This window comes from Zootermopsis nevadensis, unplaced genomic scaffold (genome assembly GCF_977971745.1).
Source record: "Zootermopsis nevadensis isolate Lab colony 2312 unplaced genomic scaffold, Znev_1.0 Znev_ptg000012l, whole genome shotgun sequence".
NCBI lineage: Eukaryota > Metazoa > Arthropoda > Insecta > Blattodea > Termopsidae > Zootermopsis > Zootermopsis nevadensis.
The window spans coordinates 6,342,570-6,360,244 of NW_028259144.1; the positions used below are offsets into that span (position 1 = coordinate 6,342,570).

Sequence of the window (17,675 nt, forward strand, 5' to 3'; positions counted from 1 at the left end):
GTCATCAGAGTATGAAGATTTCTGTCTTCTGGGTTGTTGCGCTGTGTAGTCTGGTAGATGTTTACCGACGTTTCGGAGGTCATATATGAATATTCATCGCCCTGATGACAGAGGCAGTATGACGTCTGAAACGTTGGTTAACATCGACCAGACTACACAGCGCAACAACCCAGAAGACAGAAATCTTCATACTCTGATGACGGAGGCAGTATGACCTCTGAAACGTTGGTAAACATCGACCAGACTACACAGCGCAACAACCCAGAAGACGGAAATCTTCACAGCTCTTTACCATTACAAAGATCAGTTTCCTGATGAAGTTTAAGGAAATAATCCCTGTTTATAGGAAGAGAAATACGAATCCCAAAAGTATCAAATGCAGATTTATTTTTCGGCTTCAAGGGACAAAAATTGTCTTTGCGGTATTTACTTCTTAAGTAACTCTTCCAGGATGCCAAAGAACGTCTTGAAAGCAAAGTCCTAATCAATAAATCAGGGTCTGCTGTTCTTGGCTTCCTGTGTTTCTATAAAATTTTCAGCAGGCTCGTCTAAAGCTTGCTACGGTCATGGGAAAGCTGTTACTACAGCGTTGCACCGTCGCTTTGAAGCCCCGGTAAGGCTGCGATAAAGTTCCAGTTTCAATACTGGGCTCTGTAGAGGCTTTTACTTTCACCATTGCCAGTGTAAGATGGACCTATCGGTCTTCCATGAGAGCACGTGGTGTGGTGTAGCTACAGTACGCGAGAGTTAAGCCGGACATTGCTATATGCAAGTATTTCACATATTTAATATTTAAAACGGTTCCCTTTAAGATGGCTGTCTTACGGGATGTAGCGCCGTATAGTCTGGTTGAAGTTTACTCGTTGCCCCTGATCATGGCGGGAGAAAGCACCTCGGTAAAGTTTTACTAGCCAACACAGAGCACCATCCGAGAATACAGTCGTCTTCATACTCACCGGCTTGTGAATCTGAAATCTAGGCTGTTCTTCCTTGTCTGTCCACGTCCTTCTCTCAGTATCCCTCGTCTCCGTTTTGTCTTTATTTACTCTTCCTTCTATACATTTTGGAGTCTTTCGTATTAGTAAGGATGTACTATGTTCGTAAACACCAATTCTTAGATCCTGCACACATAAGCTAGCAGCTTACGTTTTAAGGTGTTGAGGTATCTGGAACATTAAATGGACAACGTTATACTAGTTGACAGTGTTGTAAACTCGTATTTTATGTACGCACTGTATTTTATGCGTTGTTGATCAGCTGTAGTGTAAGAATCTAGCAATATCGTCACGCTGTAGCGCTGACTCTGCGCTATCTCGTGGTCTTGTGTGACATCCTTTTTCGCAACCGTCGCGAAATTGCGTTCTTCAAGGTCACAGCTGAATCATGCGCAGTGGAGCCCAGGCGAGTGACTACAGCTGAGAACTCACAGCGTAGCAACGATGTATTGTTGAAGTCGCGTGTTAAGGGAGGTGTGAAGTCCCTCCGTGGTCTTGAAGCATGTAATTTAGTGATAAATACTGGAAAGTTTCTCTATGATATGCGTTCACCAGGTCGTCTGTGGGGTATTATAGTCATAACGGTGTTCCCATACTGTACGTTGCAGGATTGGTAGCAAAGTTTATACTGGGATGAAGGAGTTTTGGTGCAGTCAGTAAGATAAGCATAGTGGGGGGTGGTTTATCCCGCCTGCCCTCTGCACTTTAGCAAATAAATTAGTACTTACCTAGAAGGTGTAACGGTACGATAGGCAGAGGTCATACCTCAAGTGGATAATGGCAGTAATTTATTTACACATTTTGCAGAAGACGTTAAATTCTAATAGAAGTCTGGTACTTGGATAACTGCAAGGAAGGTAACAGATAAAGTTTAAGTTCTTTATTTTCTCCGATAAAGAACAGCTTTTCGAAATCCTAGTTGGTGTTTTGTATTTGCGAAGCCTGTTAGCCAGTTAATATTCTTACTTCATTAACTTAATTTCAAACAATGATTATCTGATCAATTTTACTATTTATTATACTTGTTGGATTTTTTTAAGTCGTTACGCCTGTGTGAAGTTACGATTTCTCGAGAGTGGGATGGTAGCCATGAAATAATACACACGATGTGCGTGGTATTATTTTGCACTTTATTGTGTAGTGTCACCTAAAGGCGTGCCATATTACCACAGACAACAAGACACAGAACAACAGTCGTTAGAGCTGAACATGTTCGCAGAAACTCCTGCAAAGCTTCACAAACTGTTTTTAACATTCCATTTTATGTCATTTTCTAGTCCATGTTTTCTGATAAATTCTTTTGCAAGGGAATAGAAAATTATTTTTTTGTACTTTGGCTTTCGTTGGGTAAATTGATTTTTAAAATCTCACCCCAATTTCTTTGTATCTATTTCTCAAGGATGAACCGTCTCTTGTCAAGTGAAAAAATTGAGCTTTGTTGCGTAATTAAGAATTTTGTGTAAGGAAACCCATTAAAAATCTTTAACCGTTTTGTGGAAAATTTAATACTTGAACTTCACAACCACAGAACAAATTTCTGTGGAGGTCCTTTTGTCTTTAAATTATTAAAGATGGTTCACACGTGACTTATATGTAGTTTTGTGTAATTCCTTCTTAATATAGCGGATTTATAAATAAAAGACTGTACTCTTTGTACGATCTTTCAGTGTTTCGTAATTTTCGAAGAATAATATGAAAGCTTTGTACTGGACGCCGGCACGAAGTTCGCCATCAAGCGGACATTGGCGACGATGGATAGCGAGGAAGACCGGGTTTACCATCTATTCGATTCTGTGTACGGTTTCCAGTAGTGCAGATACTTTTGTCGAAAGCAGAAGCCAGAGGCTTCGATGTTTGTGACAGAAAGAAATGTTTCTCAGTTACCAGACGTCTGAGACGCCTCTCGAGAGGAGTTTAGAGATACGATTACACAGCAATCATTATGTGGCAGAGAACTTTGATGTTTCTTGCAAGTTTTATTAGGCAAATAAATGATTTTAACAGGCCCGTTTTATTTAATGACTGTTCCCTTCCCAGCCAGCCTTCCCTCATACTACATAGTAACTGATATAGAATCCTTAAGAAGTAAATTACGAATTTACATCTAACAAGTGTAAAGTTTTCCTTTTAAACAGTTGCCGTTGAGGTAACTTTATGTGGTATAAAGTCTAATGTAAGGGCCCGAAAATTTATTTTGATTTTGTTGCTGTATTAAATGGAAGATACGCGGAAATCATCTCTGTTTAGAAGCGAAACAGAGATGGTTGTCTAATTTTAAAGTACTTTTCTTTTACTTAGACTTGGCCGGTATTAACTGAATGTGTAATATTTAGTCGACCGTAGGCTACTGTAAATACAGTTATCCTTACCGATTCATCCGTCATGCTATGATTGGTTTTAAGTTATTTATTTTATATCATATACCAGGAGTTTGTATGACGAAACTAGAGGAATATCTATTGGATTTTTGTATAATCATTAAAATATGCATTTTTAATCGATATAAAACAAAATGGCACGCATTGTAGACTCCCACCACCTAATGATAGATCTGCAACATTGTTGTATAACCATCGTTAAACCATGATGCGGTTTATTCGTTAATCGCAGAGCGTAGTGGATTTTCGGACAGTCACGCTCCTGTATCAACCACTGCCCAGTCTGAAATAAAAGTAAAACATTTAAACCTGGTCATTAATCACGTTACCACTCCCAACCCAACCAAATTCATCAACAATCACCTCCCCCCCACACACACACACCCCTTTTAAAGCTCACACACGTTTCCCTCTTTTATTCTGTAATCTCTGTACGTGAGAAGGGATGATCCGATGCAATATCTAAAGCGTGCCAAACCTTTCACATAAATACCAGATCGCTGCTTTTAACGAATTTTTTTTTAAGCCGAGAGCTTGATGTCCGTTTTGCTTTCATTTCATTCGCCTACCGCCGGAAAGTATGAACTAACAATTGAAAGCGCTTTAAGGCGGGTTTATCGTGGTGTTCCTCAGTCTTTTCAGACGAATTTTAAGCCTTTACCAATGTTATACTAAGCGTCGTATATTTTATGAGGTGTATGATATATTAAATGTTTCGAGAGTTTGATTGTTTGACGGATTTTAATTAATTATTTTTAGTTTTAATATATTAAACGTTTCTAAGTGAGGAAGGGAGGGTGATTGGCGCAGAATACTGTGATGACGACTTCTGTTGTTTGTGATTTTCACCAAATGTTACTGTTGGCGTGTGAGGAAGGACCCTTCCTACTTTGTAGGTAGTTGCTGCACTGTGCATATTTATTGCAAGCCTCAATGGGAACTGGCGTGACCGACATACTCAGTAACGGGCGTCGGGTCGCCAACTCGACGCCACATCGGCCACCGCGACTGTGCTGCCGCCCTTACATCGTTCCTTCGCATTTGGCTGCCGATTTTGTTGCTTGTTTGGGGCGTTTTGAAACTGGTTTTGGTTTCACTGTTTATACGCTGAACTTACAAAGGTTCGGCTCTGAAATTATTTAAACCTGCATGCATTACGTGCTTTATTAATCTCTTAGTATCTACTTCTGGTAAATATAACCTTCTTTATAAGTTATGGATCACATGTCTGTTTTACTTTTCTTTGTGGGCTTTCTTTTCTGTAATCTTCTGTAATTTATGTTCATTTGTTTGTCTGTCTGCCTGCCTGTATGTTTATATATAAATGAATCTATATATCAAATCTTTGCCAGTCAATAATTTATCTTTCCTGTTTCCCTTTATTTTTGTGCACTTATTTTCTTGTTTTATTTTTATCTCTTCGTCTTTCATTTTCTCTCTTCCCTTTCCTTCCTTGATGATTTTTTTGCTGTGGGATCTAATTGTTTGCTTTGGTTATGAAGACGATGGTACATTACAAAGAAACATTGCAATACTCTGTTCACTAGAGTAAATCCACGATGCACGTGAATCTGTAGTCCACACTCCTTACTATAATTCCAACGCTGTAAATGTTAATTTCTAGCTCAATCGCATTTCAATGCTAAACATCCATTTATCTAATATTTCATTGATGCTTTCTACAACAAGCATATTTTTGCGCCCACAGTTTCGGTAAAAGCACATCACTTGTTTCATTATATATCTACATATCAATTCTAATTTAATTATTTTCTGTGTATCCTGAAATAAAATTTGTCCATTTATTCATTCTTCCAACGGTACACTTTCCAAATGTATCCCCTGGCTACGTTGTTGTTTGCCTAAGAATTCAACGTCGAATGTTGGTTTATACATATACAAATAAATATGTATGTATATATGAATATGTGTGGGATAAAACATAAATATGTAACGATTGTTAAACCAAATACCACCCGACTGATCAATAGCAACGCGTGTTGCCGGTATACCCAGGCGCATATTTGTATTCGGCCACTGAACACGTTCACGTTGGTTTCAAAGGAAATCTCTTCTGGTTTACTATTTGTCTTCATGCGCGTGAAAATAGTTCCGACGAAACCATAAAAAGTATATCCCGTCGTTTTGCCCTCTTAAAGCACAGCATAAGTTACCAGATGCTTTAACATTCAGTAAATTTTCATTTTGCTCTAGGATTAGGAAGTGGCAAGATGTCACAGTAGACGAAATTTACGTGGTTTTGGCTCTATTTATTTTGATGGGATTCGACTTATTGGTGTAGTGAGTGTGGGGCAGGGGTGTGTATGTATGGCTGTTTCAAGGACTACCACACAAAACTGAAATTCTGATCCACTTGCTCCCATTGGTCACACACAGGGTGCTCATCTTATAAGGTAAGATTACAAAACCATCTTTTAAGAGGATTTCAGTGAAAAATTCATAATTATATCTCATATAGTTCAAAAGATATGGGAAAAAAGTATTTTACAGCAAAATTTAAATGGACATTTAAAAGAAACTACCGCCATCACAGCACAACAGCGGTATATGCGGGGTATTTAAACGTTCCGCGGCAAAGGGTTAAAGAAAATCATCACTTGACCTTTGTGTTTTCTTTGAGGTGGGGACTGAATGTTTAAAAATCATTTACGAGTGGATATTAAAATTCATAATTCCGATACACCTTGTTTACTTTGCTTGGCTTTGGTAAGACTTGTGTTAATATTGAGAGTTCACTTGCAACGGATGAGTTGGACTTGTCCACTAAATTTATAGTTCACGCAGACGTCATCTGGTGAAGGATTGTGGTGCCACTACGACTGTACGGAGTAATAGCTTCATTTCTGTCTCTGCGGTTCAACAGGACCACTGCTGGTCGCTAATCCAATAGGATTTCAGCCGTTAGAATTACAAAACTTGATTCCCTACGAACACCTCGGGCCCTGGATTTCTGATATCTGATCGCTTTGCCCTGTACGTGTAAACCCTCAGCTTTAGAAGATTAATACGGACGAGGTAGACAAAGGAAAGCTCTGTGACGTGTTGGTTATGTGTGCAATGTTAATGGATTTTGCGAATATCTTAATTACTTATGTTTCTGTTTAAGAATCAAGAATATAACATTAAAATACTGAAACAATCATCATTTTCATAATTTGTTCTTTTCACCAGTTATTTTGGTGTTATCAACTCAAAAATGGATAAGATGGGTGGTGTATGTAGTGCGCTTGGGAACGATAAGAAATGCATACATAATATTAACAAGAAAATATGAAAGAAAGGGACAGTATGATAAACCTAGGTTAGATGTGAGAATATTAAAATAGTTCTTAAATTAATAGGATAGACGATGCGGATTGGATTAATCTGGCTCAGAATGAGGACCATTGGCTAGCTCTTGTGACCACCGAAATAAACCTTCTGGTTGTAGAAAAGGCGACGAACTTCTTGTCTAGGTGATCGATTACTTCTGCTGCTACCATAAGGCAACTTTTACAAGTACTGTTAACATGGGTAAAGAAAATATTGAAGTAATGCACCCAGGATAAAAGTTTCTACCTTTGCAGTAAGAAAAACATTATGGGTATGAGAGGTGGGGGCGAATGGACCATGTCAAAAATATTAGGATTTGAGACTGCATGATGTAGCGTTTTAACAAATACATTTAAAGAAACAAATTTCTAGCGACAGATTTACATTCTTCGGATTTCCGCTTCGGTATACACTATCAAGTTTAAAGCCTTTCTCCTGAACACAAACAGCAGTAACACGCATGGCTCACATGTTTCACTGTTTATCTAAGTTGAAGGGATCGGGAAAGGGAAAAAGATCTAAAATTTGAGAGTGATAGGAAATTGAAGTTTATTGTCCCCTTTCTAATCATAGTACTGTGTCGGTGTTGTAAAAATGTCCGATGTTCTTGAGGAAGATATGTTGTATTCTTTACAGTCGCCTCTCTAGAAGCAAGCAGTAAATTTTTAATACATCGACACTGTACGATGGCTAGAAATCTCTGTGCAGAGAATTCGTTCCGTCGTGAGATCATTAAGTCTTAATTATGTTGGTGTTTACAGATTTTGATATATAATTTATTATGTGTGTCTGTAAAGTACACGGACACGAATACATTTTCCGTATAAATGTATATATAGAATGTTATTAGTTTTCTCTCAATTTAAATTTGAGTTTATTAAATTCATTAGAAATTCGCAGTGGTTTATTTATTTGTGGTATCTTTTAACGACGCTGCCTATAGTTCAGAATATATAGTGTTGAATGATAGAATGACTAATGAATAGTGACCGGGAAAGGATATTGAAGGAAACGGTAGTGGCGTAATTTATGGTGCTGTCTAAGCGTTTGCGTGAGGTACTTAGGAAAAACGACGGAAGGGTTCAGTGGGAATTACCGGTCTTGGGGTTGACGTACCTTACAATGGGACTGGTTCATTTAATGGTTTGAAACATGAAAATTTTCATACTTATACTTCTTCTTCGCCGTGAGATAAAATGCATTTTATATAATTTATATTTGTCAGAATGTGTCACTTTGTATATGGTGGTGTTTTTTTGCTTTGTGTACGTTGTGTGGGATTTTATAGTTGAACGCTTTTTTTTACACACGGTTCCGACTTTTGAATGGAGGATAGACGGAGAGCTTAGTCACCTTCTCATACAATTGTGCGGAGAAAGAAAAATTTACGGAACAAAAAGTTCAAGAGGCGGAAGAATGCAACACAGAAAGCGTATGTCTTTTAAAGGGGCAAGAACACAATGCCCATGTAAAGTAAAGTTTGTCCCACTATACGCCATGTAGGCGTTTGGGGTGAGTGGAGGTATAGCTCCTCTCTTCCTTGACCCCGGCACTAGATGGGGGTGAGTGGTCAACATCACGCCCCGGCCGGCTTTACCCCCGGGAAAGGACCCCGGTACCCATTGTAGAGGAGGCTGGGTGGGCCCCAGAGCCGGTCTGGACGCAGAAGCTAGAGGAAAAATCCTCTGCCCCCGTCGGGGATCGAACCCCGGTCGTCCAGCCCGTAGCTAGTCACTATACTGACTGAGCTATCCCGGCTACAATGCCCATGTATAGAGAAGAATTTTATTTACGTTCATACTAAATTGAACTTACGAATCATAATTGGTTTACCTGTGAATGATCCATTCCATAGAGAAGAGCCCTTCTCTAGAAGATGGTATTCTCTCAGCTATTCAAGAAATTTCTGGTCTTTGATCTCCATCCTGAGGCATGCGAACACGTTTCACATCCTTCGTCTGCATATATTTAAGTTCCATATAATATTATCCCCCATCAACGCCTTTCGACTGATATCTCCTATTCATATTGACCTAACCAAATCTTGTACGCGTTTCTTATCTCCACCATGTGTGCTACATGCCTGACTATCTCCTCCTCCTTAATTTTATGATCACAATAATATTTGGTGTAGAATTCAAAAAATGAAGCTATTTGTTGTGAATTTATCTGAAATTCATAATTTTACTCGGAAACCGGAGATTGAAAGAAACTCAACTGGGTTCCAAAAGAAAAGCTTTTACTGTACGGAGTTGACAGCCCACAGATTCCCCGAAGTGGCACACTTCGTTGGAATTACTGTCACCCGAATGATAGATTTCAGAGACTGATAGGGCTCAAGTATTCGTTACCCTAACACATGAAGTACTGCATCTCGCGGAGGGCAGTTAGTCGATTTCCGATATCAGCCGCTTCGATTATTTATGCGGTACTTTGCGCGAAGCGAGCTATCGAGATTTGTCCTGAGAACTAGGCTGATCGTTTAGTGACGCCCACTGCAGCATCGTGACGAGTGTACATATAGACTCTGAGTCACCTGACACGTTAACGCCGCGACGAGTGTAGACTCTGTCACGTGTTACATGTCAACGCCGCGACGAGTGTAGACTCTGTCACGTGATACATGTCAACGCCGCGACGAGTGTAGACTCTGTCACGTGGTACATGTCAACGCCGCCACGAGTGTAGACTCTGAATCTCCTGACACATGTCAACGCCGCGGAAGTGGTTGGGTAGACAGACAGACAAACAGACGCCAGTATATCGCTTATGGATAGCCTCCATATGTCACTGTTGCCATCTGCAAAAGTTTATGGTCAAATTCTGGCAAACGTACCGGAAATATTGTGCAACATGCTCTTCCAAACTTGTTTTAAACAGCGTCCGATAAATAAATACAAATACATATGTTGTGTGAAAATGCAAGTTAAACCTCCTCCCTTAATTAACTTGGGACGCAGACATTTATTGATCAGTGTTTCATGGTTTGAATTTTTGTCTGAAACAACTGTTGCAGGAAAGTTGAAATTATTGGATCCCTAGGGACATACAAATGTAATCAACGAATATTTATTGCCCCTAAAACGTAGCGACGACATAGTTGGTCACCGACTGTGCGTGATGATTCTCCTCCCGATCAGTTGTTCCACGAACCCTATCTGTCGGCAATGCAAAGTAGACACATAATTGGACATAACCCATACTTTTGCCTCGTCTTTTGCGTGAACTGCTACCAGCGAATCTTCAGTAAAAGGATGTTGATGAGAGCAGTTATTGTGATATAAATCTGAAGCTTACAAGATCGTATTTTCTCACTGCGATGAATATGTTATTGTTCTTCTAGGTTGTGAGGCCATGTGAACTTGTAGGCAGGTACCAGCGTTTTAGAGGAACATGCTGCCTTCAAGTTCATGACTGAAGTACCGAAGATAGGAATGATATATTCTTCAGAAACGATGGTATCAACCTGCAATTCCACACGGCGTTACAACCCGAAAGACTAACACAGATAAATCGTCAACTGTCTTAATGTTTAAGCTCCTCATGAGATAGGATAATTCTGACAATAAACTGAATAATTGTTAGCTGATCATTAAGACACTTTTGCCTGGAATTTTTGGAATTACTTAATGTGGTTAGGTTTATTACGTTCTTTAATGGTTAGTAAACTGGGTGCAGTTTGTCTTGAGTTCGTATCCCATTGGAGGTATTGATGATGCTTTCGTTTCTGTGTTGCGCTGTCCTGTGTAGGTCAGACCTGACCTACACAGGCAAAATTATAACAGAGGTTTCCGGGAAAGTTTAAATTCCTGAAGAAATTTATGCAATTGTAACCAGGTTAATTTGGTAGTTACGTGATCTGTTGGTGCAGTGTTAGTTATTTACCTGTTTGGTTGTTGGTAACTATTTTATAGTTACTTTAATTAGTTCGTTAAATATTTGATTAAATGTTTCTTATGTTAAGTGGATATTAAGTTAATTCGTTTATTATTTGTGTATTTATTTAATAGGCTGCTTCATTAGTCTGATAACAATTAGGCGTGTAATATAAACATTACGGTATCAAGCTGTGGATGGTTTCTAGCCTGGTTCAGGTAAATGGCCTCATCGAATAGGCTAGAATAAAGCAAATAAATGCTGATCAACTAACCAGCATCTGACGAACTTTATCTCTAGCGATAAAAAAAACGTTATCAGCACAAGGCAGTAGACTGCACTGTAACACAACCGCTGTTAATATTACTGTCTCTGAATTGTTTTTCTGCCCCTTCTTACCCTCGGTTTGTAGTAATTTATTTCATTCTCAACCCCCAACAGTAATTTATAACAAAGTATTAAATAACCTACTATCCTACCTAGTTAAATTCCATTCCCAGTTCCTTAAATTGGATCACCTAATTCTGCAGTGAGTTCATAACACGTTTTGCAGAATTTGTTTCACGAACGTAATCAGTGCTGATTGTTTTTGTCTCGCTCGTTGAAACGGTAAGGAAAAATCGATGCTTCGCGTACAATGGAAGCAAATGTAAGTCGTGTGTTCTGGAATTATTGGCATGCATCGCTTTCCATAATTCTACGCGTTTGTAATTTTTGTTGCCTGCAGGTCTATGGATATATTGCGGCAAAACATGACGTGTTTCCTGACTTTATGTAGGTATTAGATATAATGCCTTTACCAATAATATTCTCTGTACTTAAACAGTGTAGAGTAATTATAAAATGAAACAAGATTTCCAATGCAGTATAAGTTCTGTTCTATTTATTATGGATATTCAATGTAACGATAGCTGAGAAAAAAGAATTGTCCGTAGTTACCTAATTGGAGCCATATCAGTGGCCGCGCGGTCTGAGGCGTGGGCCTTGTGGCGTTTGGTCGCTGGGACCGTGGGTTCGAATCCCACTCAAGCCATGGATGTTTGTCCGCGTTTTTCTGTGTTGTGCTGTCCTGTGTACAGGTAGAGGCCTTGCGACGGGCCGATCCCTCGTCCAAGGAGTCCTAACAAAATGTCTACAGATCAAGCCAACGAAAAGTTGGGACCCGCAGTGCTCAGGCACTTGAAGAACGGGTCGTTCCCAGTGTCCGGTATCCAAGTATTGTTATATGAAAACGATAAAGTGCTGTGTAAAATATGGTGGAAATTTATTATCGATTGGTTTTATATTGTCAATTTCTATATAAAATAAGCCATGTTTTGAAATGGATGCTTTATGCAGGGACAGCATTATTGGTCAGGTTAATGAAGAGGTTTCGCGTGGCAGATAACCGATATTTGTTCGAAGACTTTAATTTATTCCCTTTCGTTTAGGATGCAGGGCTGAAGTAGTCGCTACTGCATGTAGCAAAATTTGAATTAAGTTGGTCTACGTCTCTTTGCAAAAATGTAAATAATCGATTACGTTGTATTAATTCAACGAGCAAGATTCGATTATGATTCCATACTGGTTATCACAAACCATACCAGTAACTAATTTGGCGAGCAAACGGGAAGTGAGCTTATTGAAAAGAAACGGGGGTGGGGGGGGGGGATCCATAAAGATTTCAAAGCACTGAAATTTGGAATTGATGTCATTTAATCTGGAAACAAGCCGTGTATGCGGACATATGAATGATTGATTATACGTTTTTCAGTTGTTAACTCGTTCCGCTGTCGACAGTTTTCAGTCCCAGAGGGCAGGAAATATCGTGTTGGATGAGGATATCAGCTGACTCCTGAATAATAAATGCGATTCTCCTGTACACAAGGTACATATTCTATATATCACTGGCATTTTGAAAAATACTATTAAAAGGGTGGTTCTTTTATCGTCATACTTATAATACGTAGTCCTGTATATAATAATAATAATAATAATAATAATAATAGGCGTATTAATAATTATCAGTACACCATTAAAATGTAAATTATTCTGTGTTTCTACTTGCCCTTAATTAGTTTTATATGTGGAAAGGTGTGGTTCATTAAGCTTAAAGTTTGTATTAAAATGTTAGTTTTCTTATACATTATTAGAAATGGCGAAGAAGGTCATAACGATTATGTGAATTAGCCCCGTTGTGTATTTCTGTTATGTTACGGCGATAAAACAATACAAAGTTTTTCAAAAAAGTTACTTCCACATTATGTATTTATCTATACTAGTGTCTGTTAATTGTCTTCATGATTATTACATTTTGAAATATACTTTGCCGTCAGAAGTAATAAATAAATTGTCGGAACGGTTGAGAATTTCTGCTGCAGTTATATTAAGGTTGGTCTTCGGAAAATGTGTATAAAGGTTATGAACTTCATTGAAGTCACTGACAAATCCAGTGACTGAGTTGAAACTCTGATTTTTATAACACCGAAATATTTCTTGAACAGATTGAGTAACTGTAAGTAACTGACATTTCCAAGGTGTGGGGAATGAGAATTCCATTGAAAGAAATTTTATAATTTGATTAATTAAAGTAAAAAGTACTCGCTGTGAATCACTTGAAACGGAGAAGTTCCTTACGTGAATAGACTTCGCTCTTGCGGTACTACGGCGTGTTAGTGCATTGGGCTTTGAGAGAAAACGATTGGTAGAAGCAATCACGGCGTCCTAAACGTACAACTGAACGACAGCCAATGAGCGTTCTAAGAAATTAACTCTCAAGACGATTTTCTCTTCCACCTTTAAATCCAATGAACAAGTTACTCTCATCCTTCAAGAGACATGGGTTTTTAAGCTACTTCCTGGCGTCTTCAGCTGTTAATGGTCAATGAATGTGTGTAGTTATATTTTTACGCAATTTATATTGAAAATGTACTTAATATTTAAACAAATTATACAAGTTGTCAGTAAACTTCTACCGAACTACACGGCGCAACATCTCAGAAGACAGCAATCTTCATACTTGTCGCCTTGAGAACCTGAAATCTCATCTATGTATGTATCTGTCTGCCCAACTCTCCAGCTGTCCATCGACCCACGTGTCTATTCATTCATTTGTCTGTGTCCGCATTCACACTTCTATCCACCTGTCTGTCTGTCCGCCCATCCGCCCACACGTTCATGGCGCAACATTACAGAGGACAGCCATATTCAGATAGATCGATCGATCTATCGAATATCCTTTCAGAAACCAAGTACTCTGCGTGTATACACGTGCACTATGCCTAGTCCTGATATTCTGCGATCACCCGACCTGAAGTCAATTTTGGAGGGTTTTTTCTGCATCAGGGCGATAATGGAGGCAGTGGACACGTCTGAAATTATGTTAGTTTCTACCAGACTACATCCATACAGTTGACTTTTTTCCATCCATCAATTTAACCTGTTTATATATATAGATATATAAGTATTTTTAGTGTATTTATCTGTCTTCTGTCCATGTGCCAATTAATCTGTCTCTCAGTCCAATTTTATGTCTCTCTAATTATTGTTATTTTCAAACGTTAATTTGTGCTTACTTATAAATGTGTAATGCTGCAAAACGTTTCTTTATTATGTCATGACTGCGGGATCCAATAAAACTTTTCCAACTGTTGTTGGGAATTTTATGTTTAAAAATGCTGGTTACGTCTTCCTTCCCACTCTTATTCCATTCATTCTGAAATGTATATATGGTTCTCAGTAGTGGTCTGAGTGGGGAAATCTTCATGAAAATTACTTTGTTTCATTTACTCGTATGCATTGTCTCTAGAAGCGCCTTCTTTTGTCTTCATGTTCATATTTTACCAAAACTTGTGTGAAACTTGTCTGGCTGTGTTAAAACTGAGAAACGTGTGTCAGGTTCAAGACGCAACAGTGCGTTTTGTTATCGGATGTACGTCGAGATTAGGCGTGGCCACAGTCACATACTTAAATATCTGGTTTGTTAGTTTTCAAAGTTGAGATAAAAAGACTACAAAAATAAAATGAGTTGTGAATCATTGAATTATCCGGTGGTTGCAGATGATAATGCAGACAAGATTCATAAATCATTTCTGTCAGCAGAAATATCATTCTGTGCCAGACTTGACTATGTTTAATGCTTCAGTATTTCCCCTCTTGTGAGTTACTTAGTTAGCATAGTTGTAACTAAACTTTTAATACACATACGTCCACCAAAAGCATAGTAAGTGTGTTCATCTCTGATAATATTAATTGTGTGCGAGACAGGTAAATTACACGGAATGGCGATTTGCAAGCCTTTATATTAAACGGGCCCGCGACCTCGTATTATAACAAAAAGGAATAAATCACTTTGAAAAAAGAATTATAGTTACCCTATCTTCTTCCCTCTTCATCCTTTTCTATGTTTCTCTCTGTCTCTTGCCTCGATTCATCCTGTGTTTTACTGGCGTACCTGACCAAGCTTGTAGCCGAGCAGGCAGAAACTGCGATCTCTTGGGCAGTGATCCAAAGCCAGATAGATAGTGCAGGCACCACATATACTAAATTACAGAATGCTCTCTCTCTCTGTTTATGCTCGTTTCTCTTTCATTGCTTCATTCGCTGTCTCTCCAAGTGATCTCTTTCCTTCTCATACTTATTGTCTCCATTTATATTCTTACTCGCTTCGCCTCTCTTTTCTCCAACACCCAAGTGTGTCAAACGAACGGAATCTAACCTCAATGTTGGCAAAGGTTTGCCAATGATTCCAGTGTTCAAGTATTCCATCCTCAGAACACATTCAGACCATGTCTACTTTCAATAGAACTCGGCCCGATCCAACGCATTCGGTTGCCACGGGAAAGCAAGACATAATGTACGTAATGATATAGTTTCTTGAAGGATGAGGTACACATTTTAAGAAATAAAAATCCACAAAATGACCCCGCACCGCATTGAGAATTGAAAACTACTGTGGGACCACAGAATCTGAAATCGGCGGTACGGGTAAGGCACTGCTTTCGTTTTCATAGTTTGGGGAATCCTCCTCCCACCCTTCTTCAGTAAGGATGTGCCACTAGTGCTAAGATAAACTGAGCTATCAGAATGTACTGACTCACAGGTTGGATTGTTTCCTCAATATGAAAACGAATTTTCGGCGTGTTAATTTTTACAACAGTGTAACTGAAAAATGACGGAAAGCGGAAGACAAAGTGTTTTAACAGAGGGGGAAGGGGATTTATTCCAAGAGCAGGGGGGGAATGGAATTCTCACTTCTTGTTCAACATATTCCCAGCTGAAGACTTCGTATCTTGTCTCTTAAATCCGCGATCTATGGACGATACGTGTCATGCAGTGATGATAAGTGATCCCCCTTAACACTGACATATCGCGTCTTTATATAAAGACATTTAAAGTTTGCACAGTTTCGTATTACCGTATACCATATTCCTGAGTTTTGTAGTGCTTAGGTATATTTCCTGTAGTTCAGACTTCTCGTCTATGTACGTATTTCAAAACGAACAGCGTCTCTTGATTCTCTGGCAGAAGCACATACCATGAGCTGGTTTGTCCCATCGCTTGAATCCATAACGACGAACCTTAAACAAAATGAGGCATTTTACTTACACTGTCATAAATATAGACGCTTTATCTCTTGCCATGTACTCCATAACGTGTGCTATGGATTCCGTCCTTTTGTACAGAACTGGAACCGACACGATCAATGCCCGCTGATGATGACCCTGATACTAAATGACCCCATCTTCTATTCAGACTCGCTTGATGTTGTTTCCTTGTTTCGTTTATCAGGATGTTGGTGACACATGAGAGTATCCAGAGAGGACTAAAGGTAGCTGATGTGAGCTTATCCTAAGCGCTTATTCCATTATTTTACGATTCTGCATCACTTGTTAGTTTTGGAGATGAAAGACGAGGTGTGGTAGTGTAACTGAGAAATGTTACTATTCGTGTTATTGTTTGCTTTATTTATGTTTAAATCTCAAAGAAAAGATGTTGTCAGGGAAAGAGGTTAGTGTGACTCGCTCAGCGCACTGTGTGAGCGGTGTATGTGTTTAACATTGGAGCGAACACTGTCGCCCCGAATGTTATTTGGTTATTGAGTACAGTACAGCGTACAGTATTGAACAGGCGCAGACATTCTTGGTAATTTAGTACCCAATGTGAGAGAATTGGAGAAGGATAATAGATAAAATTAGGAACAGCCACAACAAATTAAATTATAATAAGACTTTTAGAAAGAATATGTCCAAAAATACAACTTAGATTTTATAAAATTTCGGGAAAGTACTTTATATTTGAATGTGAAAGATGGGTCTTGTGGCATAAAAAGGGAAGGAAATTAGTTGGTAAAGAAATTAAATATTTTTTACCAATAGCGGGATTAAAAAAATGTTCGGGGGGAGGGGGGAACCAGCATCATAAAATAAACTGGTAGATATGTCATGCCCCCAGATTGGATATTCTTATATAACTGAGTAAAAGAGACATAGAAAGTTTAGACTTAAGTTTCGGGACGTGTCGTAGATGTTTTTAGCGAAATTTGAACATGTGATCCCAGTGTTTGGGTGTACAGAATTGAACACGCTTTGGGATCCCACGGTCTGAGCGAGCGAAACATAAATTTAATTAATATTAAAATAAAATTAGGAAATTAAATCGTATTTATTACAATAGTATCACGGCCAATTACATTATGTTTTTCTTAAAAATCTGAAAAGTACTACGGATTTACGGGATTCATTCAAACGTGCGTGTTTGATATGGCAGTCATATTGATGGCTTCTGAAACTAATTAAATGCTTTATCGTCACAAGCAATTCATGCGTCCATTGAATTTTATGTTTATATGCACATATTAAATTAATGCGATTAGGTTATTGTTATATAAATTTATGAATAGTAATTGATGGATTTGCATGAAAAGGCACGTTAATTCAAATTCATTTACCGGGTTATCAATTGGAATTACAAACAGTTCTTTCCGTAAAATATGGTGTAGTTCGTTAATTAAATATTTTGGTTCTCAATTCGCCCATGTCTGAAACACGTTATGTTACATAAGTATCTGTTCTACTGTAAAGTAAGTTTTGTGGATTTCCTTGCTGTACCCAAT

General features: G+C 38.6%; 1 protein-coding gene across 1 annotated transcript in view; it reads left to right on the forward strand.

Moving 5' to 3' along the window:
* Cad87A (cadherin 87A) overlaps positions 1–17,675 on the forward strand; it is a 296,199-nt gene that overhangs the window by 216,471 nt on the left and 62,053 nt on the right. The window lies entirely within an intron of this gene.